This window comes from Artibeus jamaicensis, unplaced genomic scaffold (assembly GCF_021234435.1).
Source record: "Artibeus jamaicensis isolate MK-2021 breed Jamaican fruit bat unplaced genomic scaffold, CSHL_Jam_final contig_332, whole genome shotgun sequence".
NCBI lineage: Eukaryota > Metazoa > Chordata > Mammalia > Chiroptera > Phyllostomidae > Artibeus > Artibeus jamaicensis.
Window position 1 is genome coordinate 27,625,969 of NW_026521788.1, and position 23,804 is coordinate 27,649,772.

Consider the following 23,804-nt stretch of genomic DNA (forward strand, 5'->3'; position numbering starts at 1 on the left):
CTCCCACAAATTTCTTTTCTCAAGAGAGAGCTTCCCTTTATATTTCTAATTTCTTTTTTTCTTCATCTCCTTCTTTGGAATCTTTCTAGAACTTACCTCACAGTCTGTAAACCAAATAGCCAAGGTCCCCTGGAGAATAGGGTAGGCAGGGCAGTGAATGCTAGAGTGTCTGGGGAATTGTGAAGTACAGGAGAAACTAAGATAGCATGACGAATGTGTCCTACAGCCTCTTTTTTTTTCTTCTGAACCCCTAGAAATTTATTAGTTAATTTAAAAAGTACCTACTGTGCACATACTGTGTGCCAAGAGTCTTCCAAACATTAGGGATAGGTGATGAATAAACCAAAAATTCTGCCTTCAAAGAGCTTATCTTCTATTAAAAGGATAGATAACTAAAATAAAAAATAAAAGTCATATAGTGTATTAGAGGTAAGTGCTAAGATGAAAACAAAAGAGAGTATGTGTTGACCATTTGAGACTTGATAGAGAAGGCACCACTGAGAAAGTGGCACTCGAGTAATAACTTGAAGGAGGCATGAGATGGAAACCTGAGGTATCTGAGAGAAAAGTCATGCAGGCCGGGAAAAAAGCAAGTGGAAGGTCTTGAGATAGGAGAGTACTGACCTACATGAGGTAGAGCAAGCAGGCCAGTGTGGCCAGGTAAGTAATCTAGCAAGGGAGGGGGCAAGGTTGGAGGAGTATAGACGGAATCAGAATACTAACACAGGCAAGAACCTGTAGGCTTGTAGGCCACATACTTAGTGACTAAGTCAGGAAGCCATTTTTAGGGGTTAGCAGAAATCAGAGAAATATTATACTATTCCCTGTATGGGAACAAAAAAACCTCATGCCGACAACTAATTGGAAATCAAGAAAGGGTACTGCTGTTCATTAGAAAGTATGTAGATGGATAGAAGGATAGAATTGAAGAGATTAGTTCCAGCCCAAAATCAATGGAATTGCAAAATGTAAGACTAACTTCTGGAGGTCTCTAGGCACAAGACATTTATTATGTTCACAGATTCTGTGGGCTAGGAATTCCAAAAGAGGGCCAGGGAAATAACTTATCTCTGTTATATAATATCTGAGGACTCAATAGAAGATTTGAAATCTGGAAGCTAGAATCATTTGAAAAATCACATGCCTGATGATTGATGCTGGCTCTCAGCTGAGGGCCTCAGTTGCTTTCCCTGTGGTCTTCCCTTGTGGGCTGGCAAGGCCTTCCTCAGAGATGGCATAGGGGCTGAGATCTAAGGGCAAGAGGCCCCAGAGAAAGTAAGAGCCAGGCAAAAGCCATAGTATCTACTATGACCAAAGTCTTAGAAGTCAGGCAGCATCACTTTATCTGCATTCTATTTATCAAGATAGTCGCAGAAGTCCTGCCCATGATTAGGGGAAGGAAAAATATACCCCACCTTTGGATGGGGAGTGGCAGAGTTCTAGAAGAGCATGTGAGACCAGAAATACTGCTCTGATCATTTTGGCAAATATAACCTTCTACAATAATAACACACTGGGCTGCAAATAGAATTTTGATAAATTTCAGGGAATAGAAGTAGTACAAAAACCGTCAGGCCACAATGTAATAAAACTAAAAATTAATAACAAAATTATCTTGCAGAAAGCTCAGCTACTCAGAAATTTTCTTTTTTTTTTTTTTAAGATTTTATTTATTTATCTTTAGAAGGGAAGGGAAGGAGAGAGACATCAATGTATGGTTGCCTTTCATGCGTCCCCTGCTGGGAACTGGCCTGCAGGGAACCAGCCAGCAACCCCGGTATGTGCCCTGACTGGGAATCGAACCGTGATTGTCTGGTTCGCAGGCCCGCGCTCAATCCACTGAGCTACACCAGCCAGGGCAGAAATTTTCTAATACTCTTAAATCTCAAGTCAAAGGTAACATACAAACCCAAACTGTGGAATAGCCAGAGAATTATAATGATAAAACGTTTACCTATTAAAACCTGTAAAATAGATGTAATGCCATTCTCAGAGGAAAACAGCTTTAACTATACATAGTACTTTTTTTTTAAATAAAAGATTTTATTTATTTATCTTTAGAGGACATGGGAAAGAGAGAGGGAGAGAAATATCAATGTATGGTTGCCTCTTGCATGCCCCCTACTGGGGACCTGGCCTGCAACCAGGCATGTGCCCTGACTGGGAATCAAACCAGTGACCCTTTGGTTCACAGGCCAGTGCTCAATCCACTGAGCTACACCACCCAGGGCCAAAAACTAATTTTTTAAAAAACTAAGTCACTAACATGATCAAGGAAAATTAAATAAAAAGCAAAATACAAAAGTCAAAAGCCACAGAAACAAGAAAAAATTAAAAGAATCATGAGAACTAATTTTATTTACCCCTGTGAAAATATCTGAAAGTCTAAATCAAGTGGATAATTTTCAAAGAAAATGTGACTTCCCAAACCTGAGTCGAGAGAGATAGAAAATTGAAACAGACTAATTTCTAGAGACAAAATAAAGTTCATAAAACCTACCAGGACCTCCTACCAGCACAAAGTCTAGGTGGCCTTACAGGGAAATTTTATCAAATGTTGGGAGAGAAAATGACTCAATAGTAGTCTGCTAAATGTTTAACAACTGGGTCTCTACAAAGCAAACACACTCACTCACAAACCCGGATCAGCAGTGTTTACCAATGTCTGCAACATGAATATTCCCGCTATGAGTGATTTCAAGCTACGTGCATTACGCTATTTTCTGTAGAGTTGGGAAGAGATGTGCACATCTTGTGAGCCCCTGCAATCTGGCTCGTGTGCACCACAGAGAAGACTCCAAAGTTATGTAAACTGTTCCAGAGCATAGATAAGTAAGTACTTCCAAATTCTTTTTATAGAGTGCATGAAACCTTTCTATAAAAATTGATAAGGTTTGAGAGAAAATAACTCTATGAGTGTACTCACTTATGAATACATATGCAAAATTCCTAAATAAAATAATTGTAAGCAACACCCAACAGTGTCATCAGCAGAGTAAAACATTATGACCAAGTGAGGTGTATTCTCAGTATGCAATGAAGTTTCAGTGTTAGGATATCCATTTATTTACTGAATTGTTTTAATAGATTTAAAGATGAATGCCACCATTCTGTAGATGCTGAAAAGGCTTTGACCAAATTTAATAAAACTTTTTTGATAAAAAGCATATAAAAATAGGTGTATACTTCCTTAATATGGTAAAATCTGTCCATTTTAGTCCAATGCCAACATCAAACTTCATGGGCAAACACAAGAGATATTTCTATTAAAATGAGGGCAAAATAATAAGTCTGTTACCACCACTATCTAATGTTTTACTGGAGATACCAGCCAATGCAATTAGATGCAACAAAGGAACTACAGTCATGAAAACTGAACACATAAGACAAAATTATCATGCTTACAAATGATTACATTTGATTTGGCAACTAGAAACTTAAGAGAAACCAACTGAAAGACTAACAAGAGAATTCAGTAAGGAAGTAAGGTATACATACAGAAATCACTAGCCTTTTAGTATTGAAACAAAAACCAACTAAAATATTTTAAATGAAAGACTTCATTTACAAAAGCAACATGAAAGGTAGTAAGTTGGGAATATTGTAATCATACCTAACAACAACATATAATCACAAAGAAAACTTTACACTTCTCTAGAAGAACACAAAGTGTACCATATTCTTTCATAGGAAAAATTAAGACTGTAAGTATGTCAATGATCTTTTTGTTAAAATATGAATTCATTGTGAAACTATGTAACTACCAAAGATGTATTTTTCTTTGAGGCAATATACAAAAGGCAACTGATGATGTTTCTCTTCATGTTGATAGTTTCTCTCTCTCTCAATCAATAAACTTATTCCACTGTTGGTAGAAATGCAGATGGTGCAACCACTGTGCAAAACAGTTTGAAGTTTGCTCAAAAAATAAAAATAGAAATGCCTTAGTGATTCAACATCTGTGTACATATCCAAAGAAGCTCAAAACACTAATTTGAAAGAATATATATACCTCCATGTTCACTGCAGTGTTATTTTGCTGACTATATTGCTGACTATAGCCAGCAAAGGGAGCAACCTAAGTGCCCATCAACAGATGAGTGGATAAAAAAAATGATGAGATATATATACAATGGAATATTACTCAGCCATAAAAAAGAATGAGATTGTACCATTTGTGACAGCATGGAATGGACCTAGAGGGTATGTGCTTATTGAAATGAGTCAAGCAAAGAAAGACAAATACCATATGATTTTACTTATATGTGGAAACTGAAGAATAAAATATTATAAATTAGCAAACAAAATGTTATGAATAAGCAAGCAAAACCGAAACAGACTCATAGATACAGAGACTAATGGTTGCCAGGAGGGAAGCACATTGGGAAACAGGGTGAAAAAGGTGAAGGGATTAAGAAATACAAATGGGCAGTTACAAAATAGTTTCAGAGATGTAAAGTACAGCCTAGAGAATATAGTCAATGATATTGCAATAGCTATGCAGGTACCAGGTGGATACTAGAAATATTGGGGGGTAACTTTGCAAAGTATATGAGTGTGTAAACCCTATGCTGTATGCCTGAAACTAATGCAAAATAATATTGCATATAAACTGTACTTGAAAAATAAAATTTAAAAAGATCATTAGGACAATCAGTTAAATTTGAATGGGGTCTTGGAATTGGATGGTAATATTATATCAATATTAATTTCCTAATCTCATGACTATATTATAACTATGTATTTATTTATAAGAAATACAGTATAGTATTTGAAGGTAAAGGGCATCAGGTGAATAACTTACTCGCAAAATGTTAAGGTATTTTGTGCTGTTTTTCCATTTCTATGATAAATTTCAGATTGTTTCAAAAAAAGGAATCAAAAGATGATAAAATCCAGATTAGACCACACAAAGATGCTGTAGAAAAGCTGGAATTTTAAATCAGAAACCCAATACACATGCTTTAAAGTTTTATGGTACATATTTATACTTAATTGCAGATACTTTTCAAAGCAAAACAAGAAAAAAGAAAATAACTTACATAGAAAGAAAAAGATCTGAAGCAAAGTCAGAAGACAGACAATGAACATAAATATTTGGAAATCATATTATAGGCAATGAGAGATTATGTATATTTTTCTAATATATCAAGACTTTCTGGAAATATGTAAAAAGTGATCAACAACTCACTACAAAATATATCAGCAATTGCACTCCTAAAAATAGTTGCATATGTGTAAAATGACATATACAGTAGTATTGATTGTAGAGTAGATGTACTAGCTAAACATTGAAAATAGCCAAATTTCCATCAGTTGTGAAATGGCTACGTAAAACATGGTTCATCCAGTTTCTGGAATATTGTGTGTCTCTGTCAAAAGAATTAGGGATTTCCCTACATTGTTATATGCAAGTCTCTGTGGCATGTATCATTAAGGGTATAAAACAAGGTGCAGCACAATACGAGTAAAATACTACCCTTTTTGCCCAAAAAATACAATGATAAGAATCTGTGTTTCTAAGAACACTCTGAAAGATGGACAGTGCTGACTGCCTGCGGACGGGAGGAGGGAGGCATGTGGAAAGGCCGGGGGTGAGAGTCACTGTACACTTGCATCTGCTTTAAAGTTGGAATCATAGTCAAGAATAAACAAGTCAAATTTAGAAGACTGAAGTAAAATTCATATAGCCTAAACCTAGCAATGACACAAGTCCAAAGGGAAGTATGCAAAATAATGTTTATTACAGTGTTTTTCTAGTAATAAAAAACTACAGAGAAATTGTATGTGCCTATCAAGAAAAGAATGGTTAAAGTATATTAAATACTACGCAGCATTTTAAAAAAGGTTAAGTAAATTAAATACTATCACAGAATATTTTTCAAAACATATTTTTGAGCAGAAAACAATTGGAGTACCAACATTTGTACATCATGATAGTTTATGTAAAAGTTCAATTTACACACACAACACACATCTATGTGTTTAAAAGCACAAAATCACGCACACACACCGTCTCACACTTATGCATATAGGCATAGGAATAGTTATGGAAGGATGGATACAAAACCCCAAAAAGTAGGTACTTCTAGGAGAAGACCTAGTTTGAATTGGCAAAGGGTAGAAGACGTTCAAAAAGTTTAGCTTTTTCAGTATCTGAATTTTTATAAAAATCTGCTAGTATTTTACTTATATAATAGTAATAACAATAATAAAAGATCTAAAGGGGTTAGGAGCTTTGGGTAGTTCGTAACCATTTTGGAAACTTTGAAACTTTGTTTCTCCAAGGCTGGGCATAAAGGAATACTTTTTGTGAAAATGTTGCTTCTCTTCTTCAAATGTAAATAATCTAGTGTTGAGAATCCACAGTAAACTTTCTGTACACTGTCACTATTGGGGAATGTGATATTCATGTGAATCAAATATTATGATAGATAAAGAGATACAGAGAAAAAAGGAAAAAGGTGTATGCCTATAATGAATGCATGGCTCTCTGATTTACTAAGAACGGGAGAGGAGACATCAGCATTAATAATACCTACTATTAATTGAAAGATTTCTTTAGAGCCAGGCACTGTGCTGGTATTTTACATATGTCCATGGTCTCATTTAACCTTGGAAATATCTCCTAGAGATAGATATTATTCCCACTTTATAGGAAATTGAAGTTTAGAGAGATATTATATAGTTTACCCAAGGTTCCAGTGCTAGTAAGTGTCCTTGTGAGATTCAAAACTAGGTCTAATACTGAAGCCTGTGTTCCTTACTCTGTTCTATGCTACCCCTGCCCCCAATAAAGTATGCTTAACAGTACAACTATACTGAATACGTTTTAATCTGTTTCTTCATGATTCAAGAAAGCACTCTGGCGTTTTCAGTATTTCAGGAATCCTATTATGAGCATCAATTATCAGGGTACTAGTGAAGCATGAAAATAAATGATGGTTAATTGGAGATATCTTATTGAAAGAAAGCAGAGTAACACTGCATTTATAGGACCTGGTGCTTTTGTTACAGATAAATAAAGGTGTAGTAAAATCACTGTGTAATTTTGTGTGTGTGCGTTTGTAGCTTCTTTGTAATTAATTGATCTTCATATTCAGAAAGCTTTTTATTTTCTATATACTAATTTCAAATGGTGTGTCATTTTTATCACCAATATCAGAACTTGCCAATGTTTACAGTCCTATAAATATTGTTTGGATGCATGATCCAGTTTCCCCTATTGGAATTCCATAGCAAAACATCTGATCTCTTTAATCTGAATTAACACAAGTACCGGTAACTTCCTAGACAACCCCTCTGATTATCGATTATAAATACCATTTAGAGGAAGCACAAGATGACTCCTGAGTGTCTAGTAAACTTCAACAACCACCTGAGAGATACCTCCATGAGACTGTATAAAATGGAAATAAAGAGTGGCAAATAACCCATTGACTATGCACTTTCTCACCCACTGAGAGCAAAACACAACCCAATGCAATTTTAGTACTTACATTCCTCTGGGGAAAACAGACCCTAAAACTCACCAAGTGCAGCACTGGAAAAATCCCTTAAATCTGTGCTATGCCTGGTGTTATAAAACCCAGGGAACCTTAGATTTCCTCCTAGAGTAAAATGGACTGGTAATTTTGTTTTGTTATATTATCCACCAAGCATAATGATAATGGGTCACATGCAATTTAAGAAAAAATTAAGTCTAATAAGAAAAATCTGTAATAAATACTAACAGCATCTCATTGGTATTATTGTTGATGTAACCTTTCTATTAACACTTGTTTTTTACATATTAAATGATCTGCAATATGTTGAAAATGAAGACAGTAGTACAAATTAAAACAAGAATTTTTATAATACATGCATTGTGTAAATGCTTGCCTGTCTCTTCCCTCAGGCAGGTCCTGGGAGATATGGTACATGCCAGGGAGTGGTACTAGGATATAACAAGAGATACTTGATTTTAGATGTGCACAGCAGTAGGATGGGGAGTAGATCCCATCATTAACCAGGAATGCAAGCAAGTCAATAAAAAACAGAGATTGAAGATCTGAATTCAGCCCTTTAAAAAAGATACAATTATCCTCTCAAATCAGGCTTCTTCTGGGCCAGTGGAGGAGGGTCAAAAAGCTTAGGGAAGCTCTGGTACCCAGGCAAAGGGGTGGGTGGAATTCTATGCATAATTACCTATCCATCAAGGAAATGTGGTGAGATAGGGTGGAACTAGCACAGATGTTTTTAGGAAGCTGTTATTATTAGATATATGCTTCTCATACATTAGAATCTCCTAGGGAATATCCATAAGGTAAATATGCTTGAGTACCTACTTCCAGGGATTCTGACTTAGTGGGCCTGGGTTGACACCTGGCCTCTGTTATTTTTAATGAGATCCTTTAGCAATTTCTCTACACACAACAATTTGAAGACCACTGCACTAAATATTAATAAGGAGTCTCTTCACCCAAGTCTTCTTGGCCACAAGGTTTAAGAGAATAGTGACTATTTCCAAACCCTGCTGATTAGTGACATGGCAGCTATAAGAGTCCTGCCATGTCAGGTCCTCAGTGGTTTCTGAGAAGGACTAAGCAGCCTACAGGAGGCTAAGTTATTATGAAGAATTTGCTATGCAAGGCCCTGTGCTGTGTGCAGAGATGGCAAGGGCCCCTGCCCTTGAGGAATTTACACTTTAGACTAAGATGATCAAGATAGCAGACAGAAACTCAGATGAATGCACTGAAGTATTACAAGTGCAATGCAACCTGGGCTCACAAAAGTCTTGGTCATTGGGTGGAGGGATTCCTGAGCCAACATAAGGCTTGAACAAAGGCCTGGCCATGGTATAGAGAAAGGTACTTCACAGAAGTGTTGCTGAGAAGTTTGAATACTTGGGTGGTATCCACTGATGGGTTGTGAACAGTGAATAGGAGGGAAGAACATCAGGTAACTCCCTAGTTTTGGGCCTCAGTACCTTTGTGGAAGGTACAGCCATTTTATGAGAGATGGTACTTAGGAGGAACAGATTTGATCAGACATGCTGAACATGAGATATCAGTATTTGTAAATGGAGATGCCCTAAATTATGGGTCAGAAAACTTCTACTGTAAATGGGCCAGATGGTTTTTGTTGTGACTACTCAACTCTGTCATTGTAACATGCAATATATAAGCAAATGGTCATGGTTGTGTTCCAATAAAACTTTATTTACAAAAGCCCATGACAGGCCAGATATCGCCCATGTGCCCTAGCTTTATCCTCCTGCTGTAAATGTAACAATGGAATGGAAAATATAGGCACATGTTGACTCTTACAAGTCTGTGTGCAAACACTACATTTCAAGGTTAGTTTAACAAAGAATTTTTAACCTTCCAAAAACCACTCAGTGATTATTTAGAAAATAAATAATCAATATAAATTAATGTAAATCAATGTAAATTAAACCATGAGAATGAAAAACGTAAAATTCAGGCGTATATTTACCATCAGTTGTAGGTAGAGGCAAAAAAAAATCTAATCCAATAGGAAAACTAAAGGGATTTGTTTATTTCTAAGCTTAGTAATAGGTATACAGATTTTTAAAAATTATTGTTTTCAATATTTTACATGTTATATCTATTTCTTTGCAATGGAGCAGGTATTAGAGCATCAATGGAGCATGATAATGAAAAACAAGACAAAACCAAAATTTTACTGGGTTACCAGCTTTAGATTTTTGAGAAATAATTAACTCAAGGCTCTTCTTCTTATAGAAAGATGTCAACTGGGGGACTAACAACTTCTTATCTGACTTGGTTTCTTTGCCAGTCATGTCACCTTTCCCACTCACTGAAGGCCAGCTGGCTTCCAGTGTCTCATCTGGGCACGACGCACTGGGTCTAAGGATAGGACAGAGCAGGGAGGAGCAGCTGCTCTGGGGTCATTTGAGTTCCCCATCTTATGGAGAACAAGCATTGTCTTTGGCATAGGACAGAATGTGGTCAAATTTCTCCCCATCACTTAGCAAGTGATCCCACTGCTGTTTTTATATTATCCCAGTCATTTGGGCTTACAGGGACACTGTGTAGTGGTTTCGTGGTGTGGAAGCTATTGCTACCTAATTTTTTATTTCTTAAATATCACTTTGTAGTGTCATGATTACAAGGCTTGGAAGAAGATAAATTCTCTGCCTATTCTGAGTATAAATGGGCACTTGAAATGAAACCACCTAGTTAATTTCCCCTTGTTGCTGGAGTAGAATCTGAATCCAAACCACAGCACAACCTAGCCACTAAATCTCTATTAAAAACCACCTTGGCCAGTCTGGCAAAGCTTTATTTAAAGTCAGCAGAGAATTATAAAGTCAAAAGTGAAAAATGGTGCAACAAGAAAGAATTGTAAAAATATACTATATCAGTTAAATGTAGTCAAAGGCAATTTAGTGTGTTCTGGCACCAGTCCTTATTGATGCAAAGAACGTGATATGTCAGGGGTCAGCAAGAACATGCAGGACATGGGGAATGAAGGATGGAGATCCCATCTTGACTCTGGGGCAGCCACACAAGCCTGTGAAGGATGCCTCGCTATCTTGCTATTATGCCAGAAATTTCAGGGAGAATATGCCAATTATCCCAGTCTATACATCTTTGGTTCATTTATTTCTTGATGTAGTATATTTTTAAAATTAGACTTTTTCTTTCATGGAGATAAGCAAATTCAGAGGCTGCAGAAATTGTTCAGACCAAGAAGATAGTATCCTTCATCAGTGCTTTTTAAGTATCCATCTCTTTGATGTCACCACATTGATCTGCTTTCTCATATCTACATTCCAAGCCGTGGTTGTTTCTGTTTCATCTTGTCCAACTCCCTTTGTGTCTCATTAGTCAATATTAGCTCACCTGATTAGTAATAACCATAGCTACGATATTATGTACCTACCATGTTCTAGGTACTGTGCTAGCACCTGCATGTGCATTATCTTACCAGTCCTCACAAAACCCACTGAAGTGGGTCATAATCACGTTTGGTAGAGCATTGGTTACAAATGAAGCAGTTGTGGAAGGTCAAATGAAGAAGGCAATTGGATTCCTTGGGTACTTCCTCTTCAATACCCCCACATTCAAAATCATGTTCTGGGGTACCTGCCTTTCTTTCCTGTCTATGAATTCACATCCAGAAGAAAGGGAAAGTAGTCTGGAGAATTCCTTTGGTTCTAGTAGATCTTAGAGTCTCAGTTGTAGATTCAGGATAAGTGATTGGTTCAGTCTAAATGCTTTAGAGGATCTGAAAGAGATTAGAGAAAACTATTCCAGAGGATAAAGGCAGGACAGGAGGGAACCATTAATCTCACGGACATTCAATTCCCCAAGAACTTTTTTGGAAATGACCAGAAACAAGCCAGGCCATATGCTGTCCATTTGCAGTCCTCTGAGCTGTGGACTTTTTTTTTTTTTTTTTTTTTTTTTTGACAGAACGAGGCCAATGCTATTGCCTCATTTGAGGTGGTTCTTAAACTTGAAAAGGAACTGAAAGGTTGAGACATGCATGCAGAGTCAACACAGATGATTTGACGAAAGTAGTCCTGACAAACACCAGGGCTCTCCCAATTGTCAGAAATAGTCTCATGATGACACATTCGAAGCTTCCCAGACTGGCTCACATTTTGGTAAATAGGAACAATCAGGGAAGACATATTTATGCTGTGGAGAGTTCTGAGATGTAGAGAGAACAAGTTAATTGTTCAGCCTCAACTGAGACCTTTCACTCAAGTCATTAATCACAGAGCACAGTCTGGAGCCTTGGCCCCTCAGTTGGATTCTTGAGGCTGCTCTCCTGCTCCAGTGGAAGGCCGCGTCCAGGTGCTGGCCATTTGCGTTTCTCTCCAACTGCACTGATTTATGAACCCAGAGATATTTGCTGGGGTTTCCAAATTCTGTTCCATTACTTTGTAATAAGAGGGGGGCATGTGATTTCTGGGGGGGTTTTCAGATTCTTAGTTTTAACATTCCTACTACCACAGATTGTTTTCAATTAGTCTGTGGCCTGCCTTCTGTGATCTAAAGGGTAGAAATGCTATTCTGTGCTTTGAGTATCTAAGGTAAAACTTTAAAGACTCTCTCTTTTTTTCATTTGGCTGGAGTTGAAAATGCAGAATGTCCTGCACGAGGCTTTGTTCCTGTGATCCTGTGCTCAACATCTCAATGCAAATTAAGAGTCAGGAGCCCTTAGTGACCACAGCTCTTCACAGGTGTCGGAGTTATCCCCATTCCACCCCAACGCATATGGTTCAGTGTATAATACCAGGAGGCCTTCCAAACTTGGGCCAGGTCTCCGGTGACAGTGAAAGCCAATATTGAAGACTTCACAAGAGAATCTGAGTGTCAAAGGAGGACACTGTAATATCAAGGCTGAACCAGGTGGTGCCTGCCGAGTGTTACCTGTTTAACTGAAAGTTAAGCCTGATCTGAGCTGATAAGGGGCAACAGATCCCTTGGGAGTTTTCCCAAGTGGCAGAAATGTGTCACAGGAAAGTAATTGGAAATTGATATTTGACATATCTCTGGGTTACTCTTTATTCCTGATAACACCAAAGGGTTTGGCCAAGAGTCGCCAGTGACTAAAACGTGAAATCCTGCAGTCCTTTGCTGAAATACAATCTCCTCTTTGTTGAGAGTAAGCAGCTGCTTCCTGATCCTCTGCTTCCTTGCTAGCACTTCAAGTGCAGAGGCCTGTGGGTTTAATTTGGGTGAAATAAGTGGTGTATACAGCCAATCCCACCTCTTGATAATTCTCTGAAACAAAATTATCACTGGCAACAGAGTATTCTCTTTAAAATTCAAACCAATTTAACAAGTACTGTTCAGAGCTTGCTATGTGCTCTGCATTGTGTAGTGTGCCCTAGGACCCACCAAATAAATATTGAACATGGCCTCTGCTCTTGAGGAACTTACAGGAAGGATGATGTGTTTATGAAACACATTTTACAGGGCAAGATAAGGTATCATGTATGTGCCAAAGTGAGTGAAACCTGGAAGAAGTACAGCAGGGAGTCATAAAATTGGGAGTTGAATAGACTGGAACTGTCAGGGAAAGCGTTATGGATGAGGTGGGGACAAAGACACCAATATCCCAAACCCAGGACTCTCTCTCCCTTAAAGAAAAACAAGAAGCACAGTATCAGGTTACCAAGAGATTATGGAGCCCTCTTTGAGTGAAAGTAAATTTGTTCAATATGAGAATAGATTAATTTGATTCAATAAATATTTATTGAGTACATGCTGTGTGCCAACAACTGTATCTGATGAGGTAAAGGATGAATAATCTACATGTGAGTAGTTCTCAATGGTCAATGGTCTCTTAACATAGATACTTAAAGTTATTGCTGGTCTATGTGATGGCAAAACCTGTAATTTTTACTCCATACAATTCTATCTCTCAAAAAGATCTCCTCATGTTTGCTTCAGCACCACATATACTAAAATCGGAATGGCCCAGAGAACATGAGCATGGCTCCTGTGCAAGGGTGACATGCAGATATGTGAAGCATTCTGTACTTAAAAAAAAAAAAAGAAAAAAAAAGGCCTGCTTATCCAAGATATTTTTGGATTGAGGAATGGAGTCTAATTTTTTTGTGCAGTGAAGAAATGACATGTCCAACTTCATAAGTTATATACAGTATAAAGAGTTGCATGCAGGCTGGTCATAAAGAGAAGGGACACTCAGTTAGGTTTGAATGTAATCCCAGATTATTGGGTTAGAGAGCATTTGGAAAAGCATTTGAAAAGTCTGAACCTGGACCAAACTTAGGACCATAACCAGAGCCCAAGCTTTCTGAAGATCAAAATTTTCCTGGAATTTTTATTATTCACCTTGACAGCTACTTTAGAAACCCAATTAAAAGGGTCTTCTATCATTACATTTTGAGACAGTCTTGCACTGGGGTTTTTGGCACTTCTGAAGTTTGAAATTGGCACCACTCAAATATATTGGTCAAGTGACTAAAATTCTATCTGTATTCCTCTTTGCAAAATGAGGAAATCCCCTATTTGCTCACTTCTTAAGGTACAGGTGTAACTGAGTAACTGCAAACTGTTCTCAAGAGAAGTCAGTATGATAATGGTGGTGGTGACAGTTGTCATGGACATGGTAGTCATTATTTCAAATATCTACATGATTTTTGAATAATATAACCACAGAACACTAACAAACTCTGGAAAGAATCTAAGATATCAAACACTGAGGCACAGAGGTGTCAGAGTTTATTTAGCTAAGCAATACCAGAAGCGGACTCAAAAATCTCCCTTTCTCGCTAGCAATCATTCTCATACCACAATGAGACTCCTGCTTAGTAACCCTGGCATTTCTGCCACCCATGTGACCGATTTTTGAAGCTAATTTAGGTATCAAATGTAAATGGAACTCTGAAAAAACTTTTTTTTTAATCTGGAAGGACGGGTAGAAGGAAAAGCTATAAGAAATTTGAAATCACTCTTGATTCCTGTCATTTTCCTAAGTATTCCATCACTCTCTTCATCTCTAAAAGGTTGGTCTTGGCCTCTGAGGGTAGACACTTACACATGGGCTCCATCGCTCATCTGTATGCATGTGCATATATTGATATGCATTCCTCATCATCTGTAGGCATTTTACAAATAATGGTCTGTGTGTGTGTGTTTTATCATCTTATCTTTTAAATGAGAATGGCAACTCCAAATTTTTTTTGCAGAAATAGTTCTTCTACAGTAAAGAAATTCCAGCATGTAGGCCAGGGTCATCTCTGGATCACAAAATTACATGGAGGAGTTAGCATGGGGAGGGTGGAGGCAGTGGCTTTTTGTCCTTCTATTCTGGGCACGTGGGCAAAGTTGGCAACAAAGAAATTCAGTTAGTACAAAATTAATGAAATAAAAGTATAATAAGGTTGTGAATACAAACAAAAAAATTGTCAGGGTGTAGAAAAGACAAGGTAGTATGGATACCTTCCATTCTTCTTCTACCCAATTTTTCCTCTGAGGTCATTACTTGGCTGGGGGTGGGGTTGAGAGAATAAAAAGGGCCTGGACTTTTGAGTTGAAACTTGGTTATGATGAAAATGTCTTAAAGGATTTCTTCTTGAATAAAGTCATGGGAATTTTATAGAAGTAGAAGGATCAGAATAGGCTCCGAAAAGAGGAGACAGCCATTTAGAACATGATCCAGGTTCTGAGTTTAAGGTTAAGAAAGTATCACGGATTTTCATGAATAACGGGGTCAAGTCAGCAGGATAAAAATCTGACCTAGGTTCTATACACCAAGCTCCCTGTCTATAGGTGGATCTACCCAGCAGAGTGCCTTTATATATTTTTAAACATTTTTATTGTTTTTCAAGTGCAGTTTTCTGCCTTTTTCTAGTTCACCCAAAGCACTATGTAGAACAGCATACTCAGATATGCAAATGTTAAGCTTTCTTCTAGGTTGTCCAGACCTATTTATGCACCTAGGAAAGGAAGCAGAGATTCAGAGCAGAAGTGCCTGAGAAGAGCACACTAAATGTGCTTTCTCTTGACTGAGCATGGACAGTGAGGACACCCAGTGGCTCATGGAGCAGATTAGCTACAGAGATCTTCCTCTCCAGTGGGCAGTGTTAAGTATAAGAGGCAAATGACCCAAGATTTTACATTCTTGAAGAGGGAGCTACAAGCCTAGGGTATGGCAACCCACATTTCCAGATTCTCTTGCCTCAAAATCTCCCTTTAGGAAGGCTACAAGCAAGCCTGGCCTTAGCAGTTCCTTCTTTGTTTGTCTATAAACTCCATATCATAATTATCGTTCAGATCCTTGTGCTCAGTGCCATGGGGGTATGAGACCTCTGTTGACTTCGAGGAGCTTAAAGAACAAGAAAGGCAACCATGAGCATGCTAATGGGAGTGTGTTCAAAGCCTGTCTGATAACTGCTAGGGGACCCCGAAGAATTGGAGACTGCCAGCACAAATGGAGAGGTCCTCCCACCCTCAGCTTAGTGGCTGTTTCTTCTTACTGAAGAATGAGAAGAGTAAATGGCCTAAAGCGAGTTAAAAGCAAATCTCTTGACTTTATTCATTTTATGACTGCAATACTTGGTGGTAGTATTAGTAAAGGCCCTGGAAGTTCTCACAAGAGAAGTGCCAGGAGTGAGGTAACTGAATGTTCATTCGCCTGCTTTAAATAATTTCAGAAATAACATGATTTATAAAAGAATTCAGAATCATAATTGTCAGCCAAGATGTCATTTTAACTTTAGGATGTCCAGAAACAAAGGAATATCATATCCTTTGTTCTTAGAACACCACAGATGCCAGATTATGCATAGGGTTCCCTCTTGGCCTTGAGTGCTTGTGAGCCTGGAGGTAACCAAACCCTGATTTCAGAAGGATGTTGCCTCTGGTGGTGTTCTCACCTGCATATCTCCCTGCAGCTATGGGAGGAAGCTTGGCTTGCTTAGCTTCCCTGAATTCTGATAGAGCAGCACACAGAAAGAGGGGAGGCAGCCTTAGAAAACATTGGAGGATGGGGATAAACTGCTTATAGCCTCCATCTAGGGAGCTTGACAAGAGTACCATTAAAGTGCTCAAGAAATAATTTATAACTTTTGGTTTTGTCTGCACCTCGGCATATGCCAGCAGATGCTCAGTTCAAAACATGAATATTCAATTAATATATTATCAGGCATCTGGAGCAAGGAGTAGTGCTGTTCAGGGGGTTGAGTAGGACTTAAAATTTCACCCATTCTAACCACAACTCTTTGGATGCACGTAGTAGGCATTGAAAATATTTGCTGATTAGATTTTCTTTGATTTGAATAAGTTAGTTGCTTGGGATCCAGAGAAAGTTGTGTGCTCTGCACCCTGTCATCAGCCTCACCACCTCAGAAATGGTTGGCAAGGTGCATAATTCCTTCCTTTCCCATGGTGAGGTCTCTTTCCCCCTCTCTCAACTGATGCACTCCAGCACACGTGACTGTAGGGCACAGGACACGTTGCATGCAGCCTATGGAGCTGGCTACTTGCAGAAACTATCCTTCAACCCCATTTTCCCTGGTATCATTATGGTTGTGTTTTATGACAGAGGACATTGGCATGTTGGCTAACAGACCACAACTGGCTTGTGACAAGTATTGAGTGGCCACTGGTCATTGCAAAAATGTTGAGTAAAGACCTATTAGTTCACCTTACTGCCCTGAAACTTGAGGAGGAAATATGAGAAGGCCCATAGTAAGGGAGGAAGAATGTTAAAATGTGAGTGTGAATATGAGACATTCATTAACTCCTAGGGAACAATAAAATAGGGTCCTTATAAACAGTGCACTTCCTGGTTGCATTTGTGCTGATGGCAAGTGCAACAGAAAGGAATGGATGCGTAGTACCCAAGGCCTCATTTCAGATCTGCCTCATATTCATTCCTGCATGCAGCTTTAAGCTCAGGCCTCAGTTCCCTGCTCTGTAAAATAAAATGAATGTTCCAGGAGATCCTTCTGTAGTAACCTTCTCTGACACTTTGGCCAGGAACTATGAGACCCTCAATTTTCCATAATTTAATGTTCCCCAAATACCTAAAACTTACTACTTTCACAGATAATCAAGGAGACTTCTAATATTCTATGGACCTTAGAAATGAAAAGTAGTGAAAAAGGTATAGACTGTGCCTAATGTATTGCTTAGAGAATAGTAACATTTGAAGGTCTGTGAAGATCCATTTTGGGTAAAATATAAAGATGTGTCATGATTGGGCATTGAGTGCTCATTCAATGTAAAGCAGTAGAAAATGTTATCTTTCTTCATGGATTGTGTCCTTGATTCAATTACTTATCTCAGGACCGAGGGCATCTTGTCCTTATGTTGGTCCACACACTGCTGTGGTTCACACAAGGTTCACACCATGTGAGTAGGTACCAGAGGATCATTGATGCCAGTGATAAAGGTGACTTCTCTGTAGTCCATCCAAGAAACAGGGGCTATATTTTTGTGGGTAGTTGTGAAACTAGAGACAGGACAATTTATCTATATTTGGACCCAGCAAATGCTGTAAGTAGAAGTTATAATCCAGGGTTACTGACAGATAGATTCACTGTCCAAATAGTTTCCCTTCTCTTCAAATCCCATGGGGGTAGATCCAGTAGGTTACCTATACAAATGACAGAACAGAAGTTGTTAGGAACTTCTCACTTTATAGCTCTCTTAGAAGTTTATAACAATTATTAACCAACTTGTTTAATCTTCACAATAATCCAGTGAGGTCAGTATGATAACCCTGTGTGACAAGAGGAAACTGAGGCTAAGTATATTGATGAGGTTAGCTGTTTCTCATGGGACATTGTCAATGGATCCTGAAAGAACTCCCACCCTGAAGCCCCACAGAACCCTCTCTGTACAGTCGGACTTAATCTACAAGTTAAGGCATTCCTGACTCTCAGTATTCCTTTTTAAAACACAGATAACCCTGAGAGAGAAGTATATCAAGCATATTACCACTGTAATAATTATCTGAATGATTTTTTAAAGATTTTATTTTTATTTATATTTAGAGAGAGAGGAAGGGAAGGAGAGAAACATCAATGTGTGATTGCCTCTCATGTTCCCCTTGTTGGGGACCTGGCCTGCAACCCAGGCATGTGCCCTAACTAGGAGTCAAACCAGCAACACTTTGGTTTGCAGCCTGTGCTCAATCTACTGAGCTACTCCAGCCAGGTGAATGATTTTTAATAATTATTTTTATATGACATAGTTGAGCACAGAACACTAAAATGTCAAAATTAGGATAAAGTAAAGGCAGTTTGGGATAGGTTTGCATTTTGAGAAGTTTGTCTGGAGCAACCCTCCTGGTGAGGGTGTAATAATGAGGACCTCCAGACTTTGGTTCTGAATGAGGGGAGTCCCTAATTAGGGAACAGCGGTGCCCACAGTCATGGAGCAAGAAAGATAATGTAAACATAATGCTATTCATATTCTGGGCTTGGTTGGATTATCTGTGTTAGACACCCCTCCTGGTGAATGGGCCAGAATTTTGATGGAAGGGGTCAAACCCACCTACTACTACTTGCCACATACCTGGCTTTGGGCATTGGTCCATTCCATGTGCTGTCTTGTTCTGCTAACTACTTAAGATAGAAAAATCATTCCCCCATTGGACTCCAATATGTGCCACTGGAAAATGAAATGCTCACACTGAGCAAATGTACCAAAGAACACTCTATAAACTTAATGAGGGAGATGAGCTACGTGCCAGAAACCTAGAAAATTTAACACTGATGAGGTTATGACTATTATATGTTTAGTTAAATTGTTGACTCTGACAGAACGTGGCTGAGGAAATCTACCGTCCATTTTTTCCTTGTATCAGTGATGATGGTTCCTTGGTGTGCTCTTCTCAGTTAACAAAAATATTCCCCAAAGTTAAATGCAGAGAAAGAAGTGACATAAGAAATACTTTTATTATCTCTGTTCTTCTGGGAGTTCCCTCTAGGAATATTACTTAAAGCAGAACTTCTCCTGGCAGGTAAATGAGTTTGAAGGGAAAGACTCACCAGTTCAGAGGTGAAGTTCAAGCCTCCTTAGAGATACAGGGCCTCCTAAACCCTCTGCTTGCAGTCGTCCCAGCTAATCTGTCTAGCACTACGCTGCTCTAGCCTTCCCCAAACACATCTTTCCTTCTACATTTTCCTTCCTCTCAGAAACTGACAAAAATTCTCCTTTGTGTAATAAATAAGATCGTAATTCCTTTAAGTGGCATTTGAGGCATAAAAGTGATCGTGATTTTCAAAAACTGCAAAGTACTACATAAATATTAGCTATTTGAAGAGGAGTCAGGGGTGATAGAAAATGTATTGAATTTGGAGTCAGAGCACTTCCATTTGAATCTTGTGCTAGTCGGGTGACCTTGAACAGGTCACTTAAACTCTCTGAACCTCAGTTCCTTCATTTATAAGACAAGATTGTTGTGATAATTAAATTAATTGAAAGTGACCTAGTAATTAGCAAAGAGTGGACACTCAATACCTGATAATGAAGTCATGGTAACCAAAGGCAATTTTGTCTAGCACTTAAGAACAGTAGCTAGGGAGGCACAAGTTACTTATCTTCCTGGTTTCTTACTCCTGACCTTTAAACGGGGATAAGGTGGAAGAATCAAACCAGTTAATACATATCAGGAGCTTTCAACAGTGCCTAGCCTATATTAATTCTTTTTAAGTACTGGGGCTTCTGTTGCTATTGCTGTTACCTTTATCATTCAAGGACCTGGACTGGCCTTATCTTTCCAGCCTTATCTACTTTTCTGTCTTACAAGTAGAGAGAACTCCTCAACCAGGTCCTGATATCCTTAAGGGCAGGCAGTAATTCTTACCTCTGACATACTCAGGCTTTATTTACTCAATGTCTAAAAAATAATCATTTTTGTAATTATGAGTAATGTACAAATACATGCTTGCTACTCCTACTCAGCACTATACTGAAGGTTTTAGCTAGTGCAGTAAGGCAAGAAAAAAAAAAAAGAAAGAAAGTCATCTAGATTGGAAAAGAATTAGAAAAACTGTCTTTATTCTCAGATTAAATTATCATTTATATAGAAAATACAATGGAATCTACAGAAAGCTACTTGAAGTACTAAGTGAATTTAGCAGATTGCAGGATACAGATCAATATAAAATATGTATATGTATATATGTTTAGTTCTCTGTGCTTAATAAAGCCACAACTACAGCAGTTTAACTGGAGCATAGGATGTGGGAGGTAGTGGTGGTAAATAAAATTGTGAAGGCAGGTTGAAACTCAGTTTGATGATATGACTTAACAACTTGGTGCACTTCAGCTTTTTCTTTCCCTCTCTTCTTCCCTGTCTTCCTTCCTTCTTTTTTCTTCCTCCCTCCTTCTCCCCACCCCCATATACTTAGCTTTTTGGCATAAACAACTATTCTTTATGCAGGTAGATAGTATTTTGTTTCTTAAAAACTTAGTTTTTTTACTTACTGGGTTAACAAAATGACCACAGCTGTGTTACTTTGAGCTTACAGTGAATATTCTATGAATGGAGTTTCCAAAGACAGGTAGTGTGACATCAGCACACAGACACTGGGAAGTTGGGTGTCTGGATTCAAGTTCTGACTTTCTCTTAACTAGCTCTGTGACTTTGGGAAGCACATCCATCACCTTTTTGAGGCTCAGTTTGCTTTGTCTTAAAAATGGGATAATGGTAACGTGACCTCTTTTTCCATGGGGTTATAAACAGCTCCATTCAACAACAGATTTTGAGTTTTTAGAATTGGACCGGGGCATGGAGATGCACAGTCCTTCCCTTCAAGGAATGTTTCATGAAGGTATGTGTGGAAATAACTTCAGTGGCATAAGATAGGCTATTATACTTGTATAAACAAAGATGGGGGAGGAGTGCAGAGAAGGGGTTAATTAACTCTGTTTGTGAGGTCAGGAACAATTTCATTGGTTGATATCTAACCCAACTTTAAACTTTAAGTGGGATTTCTGACAGAGAAAATGGCAACTTAATAATATCTTACATCTGTTTACCACTTTACCATTTTGTTTAACATAAATTAGAATGGTCTAAAAACTATACGTTTTAGATATAAGGGATTATTATTGCTAGTCTAGGGATGGTTGTTATTTCTTTAAGCTGGTCTTTGGATGAAGTTGGAAAAATTTTGACCCCAAATTACAGCAACTTAGCAAAGTTTGTTTATAAAAAAATTTCCAGGGGATTTTTTTGTGCTGGAGGACATAGCAACCTTAAGAGCTTGGTCCCTACTGGGGCAAAGGCAAAAGTGGGGTGACTAAAATTAGGGGAGGTGCACTGGGAAGAGGGAAAGGGGGTATTAATTAAGGCTTTCTGAAAAGATGACCCATTTTATAGTTATGGCACAATTAGCTAAGTTATAATGTAAAAGCATGGAAACCTGGACATATAAATGCTAGTCTTAAAATGGAGCCAGAGGACTGACTTGTGAAATGTTGCTGCCTGGGAATTTTCCCTCATAATTCTGACAGCCATGTGGTACTTCTCCTGGGAGGGAACTGGGCTCATAGCTCTGGCTCGAACTACTGGGTCCCACAGATCCCTGCCTTGCTCCAGTGCATCATCTATAGCTTGCTGAATGTTTGATTGATGAAGTATTGAAGATTGTTTGGAAATAAGGGGGGAAAAAGTATTTTGGCGCTTTCAGAAGAGAGGGAAATGAAGCCAAGAATATACCTATAATTTAGGGTAAAGAGCAATAATGAGGTCTCATAAAAATAAATAACCATGATGTTAAATAGACTGCAGATCATTTGCACCTCAAGGCTTTTCTTTTAGATTTCATGCCAGAAAAAATAAAAGTGATAATAGGCCTTGTGCTTTATGCCAGAAAATTGCTAGTACACAAGATTTTGTTTTAGAGTAATTGAAGAGACCCTCCCCACTAAAATTATTTAAGGGGAGAAAAACAAAATCCATCCAGCTGTAAAGAGCAGCCAGCTTTTTCCAGGTTTGAAAAAAGCTTTAATCTACCCTGCTAGGGTCAGACTGTTTTATGCTCCTCTTGAGTTCATTTCAAAGCTGATGTTGCTATCTAAAAAACCTAACACTGTAATTATTTCAGTTTTATTCACTGAGAAGTCATTTTCAATCATGTTACAGAAATGGATTCTAGTGTTTGCAAGTGACCTCCCATCCTGTTCTTTAAAGAAAAATAGAATGTGTGTTGGCAAAAGCACTGAATGAGGAGTTTGGATGAGGAAAGTTATTGAAACCTGGATCAGCCCGTGCCTAAGCATCTAGATTTTAGGTCCACCAAGTTGCAGATTTGACCCTCAGTTTTTTTCTCTGTAAAATGGGAACAGTCATTCCTACCCAGCTACCTTGAAAGGTTGTGAATGCCAGTTGTGATGCTGGGCATGGAAATGCCATAAAACTGCAAGATAGTCATGGCTTTTCTTCCCCATGCAGTGGGCCTCTGGGTCATAAAATGACAGGATTCTCCTTAGATGTCAGGGTGTCCAACCTCCTGGCATCTCTTGGCCCCACTGGAAGAAGAGTTGTCTTGGGCCACACACTAAAGGCATTGTGACATGTAATCATAAAAAAAATCTCATAATGTTTTAAGTAAAATTATGATTTTGTGTTGGGCTGCATCCATAGCCATCCTGGGATGCATGTAGCCTGCAGGTTGCTGGTTGGACACCCCTGCATAGGAAGCCATTGGTGCTTTTAACAAAATGTTGGTTTAGCGTTACATCCTACTTTATTATTTTTTCTAACAATTTCCTTTATGAATCTTCCTCTGCATCTGAATAAAATACCAGTTGGTGTCCAGAGCTTGCTGCTCACTTTTAGATGATAATAAGACCTCTGTTGACTGAGACTCAAAACCATTTTGGTTCAATTATATATATAAAAAGTTATGATCTCACTTATGTTTGGAATTTTTAAAAAGACTTTATTTATTTATTTTTAGAGAAAGGGTGGGAGAAAGAAAGGAAGAGAAATATCAATGTGTGGTTGCCTCTTGTGTACCCCTAGCTGGGGACCTGGCCTGCAACCCAGGTGTGTGCCCTGGCTGGGAATCCAACTGGCAACACTTTGGTTCACAGGCTGGTGCTCAATCCACTGAGGCACACCAACCAGGGCTATATGTAGATGAACAATTTAATGAACAAAATAAACTGATGAACAAAATAGAAAGAGGCATGGATACATGGAACAGACTGACAGCTGTTGGGGGCAGGGGAGAAATTGGATGAAAGAAGGTAAAATGATTAGCCTGAGAACATATATACATGACACATAACCAGAGACAACAGTCTGGTTCTGGCCAGAGGGAAGGGGGT

The 23,804-nt window shown here is 38.4% G+C and overlaps 1 protein-coding gene and 1 non-coding gene across 2 annotated transcripts in view; both read left to right on the top strand.

Annotated features, from left to right (window-relative positions):
• LRMDA (leucine rich melanocyte differentiation associated) overlaps positions 1-23,804 on the top strand; it is a 1,094,096-nt gene that overhangs the window by 886,422 nt on the left and 183,870 nt on the right. The window lies entirely within an intron of this gene.
• Positions 13,426-13,530, top strand: LOC119038217 (U6 spliceosomal RNA). The gene has a single exon (XR_005080378.2). It is a non-coding gene; the product is annotated as a U6 spliceosomal RNA (small nuclear RNA).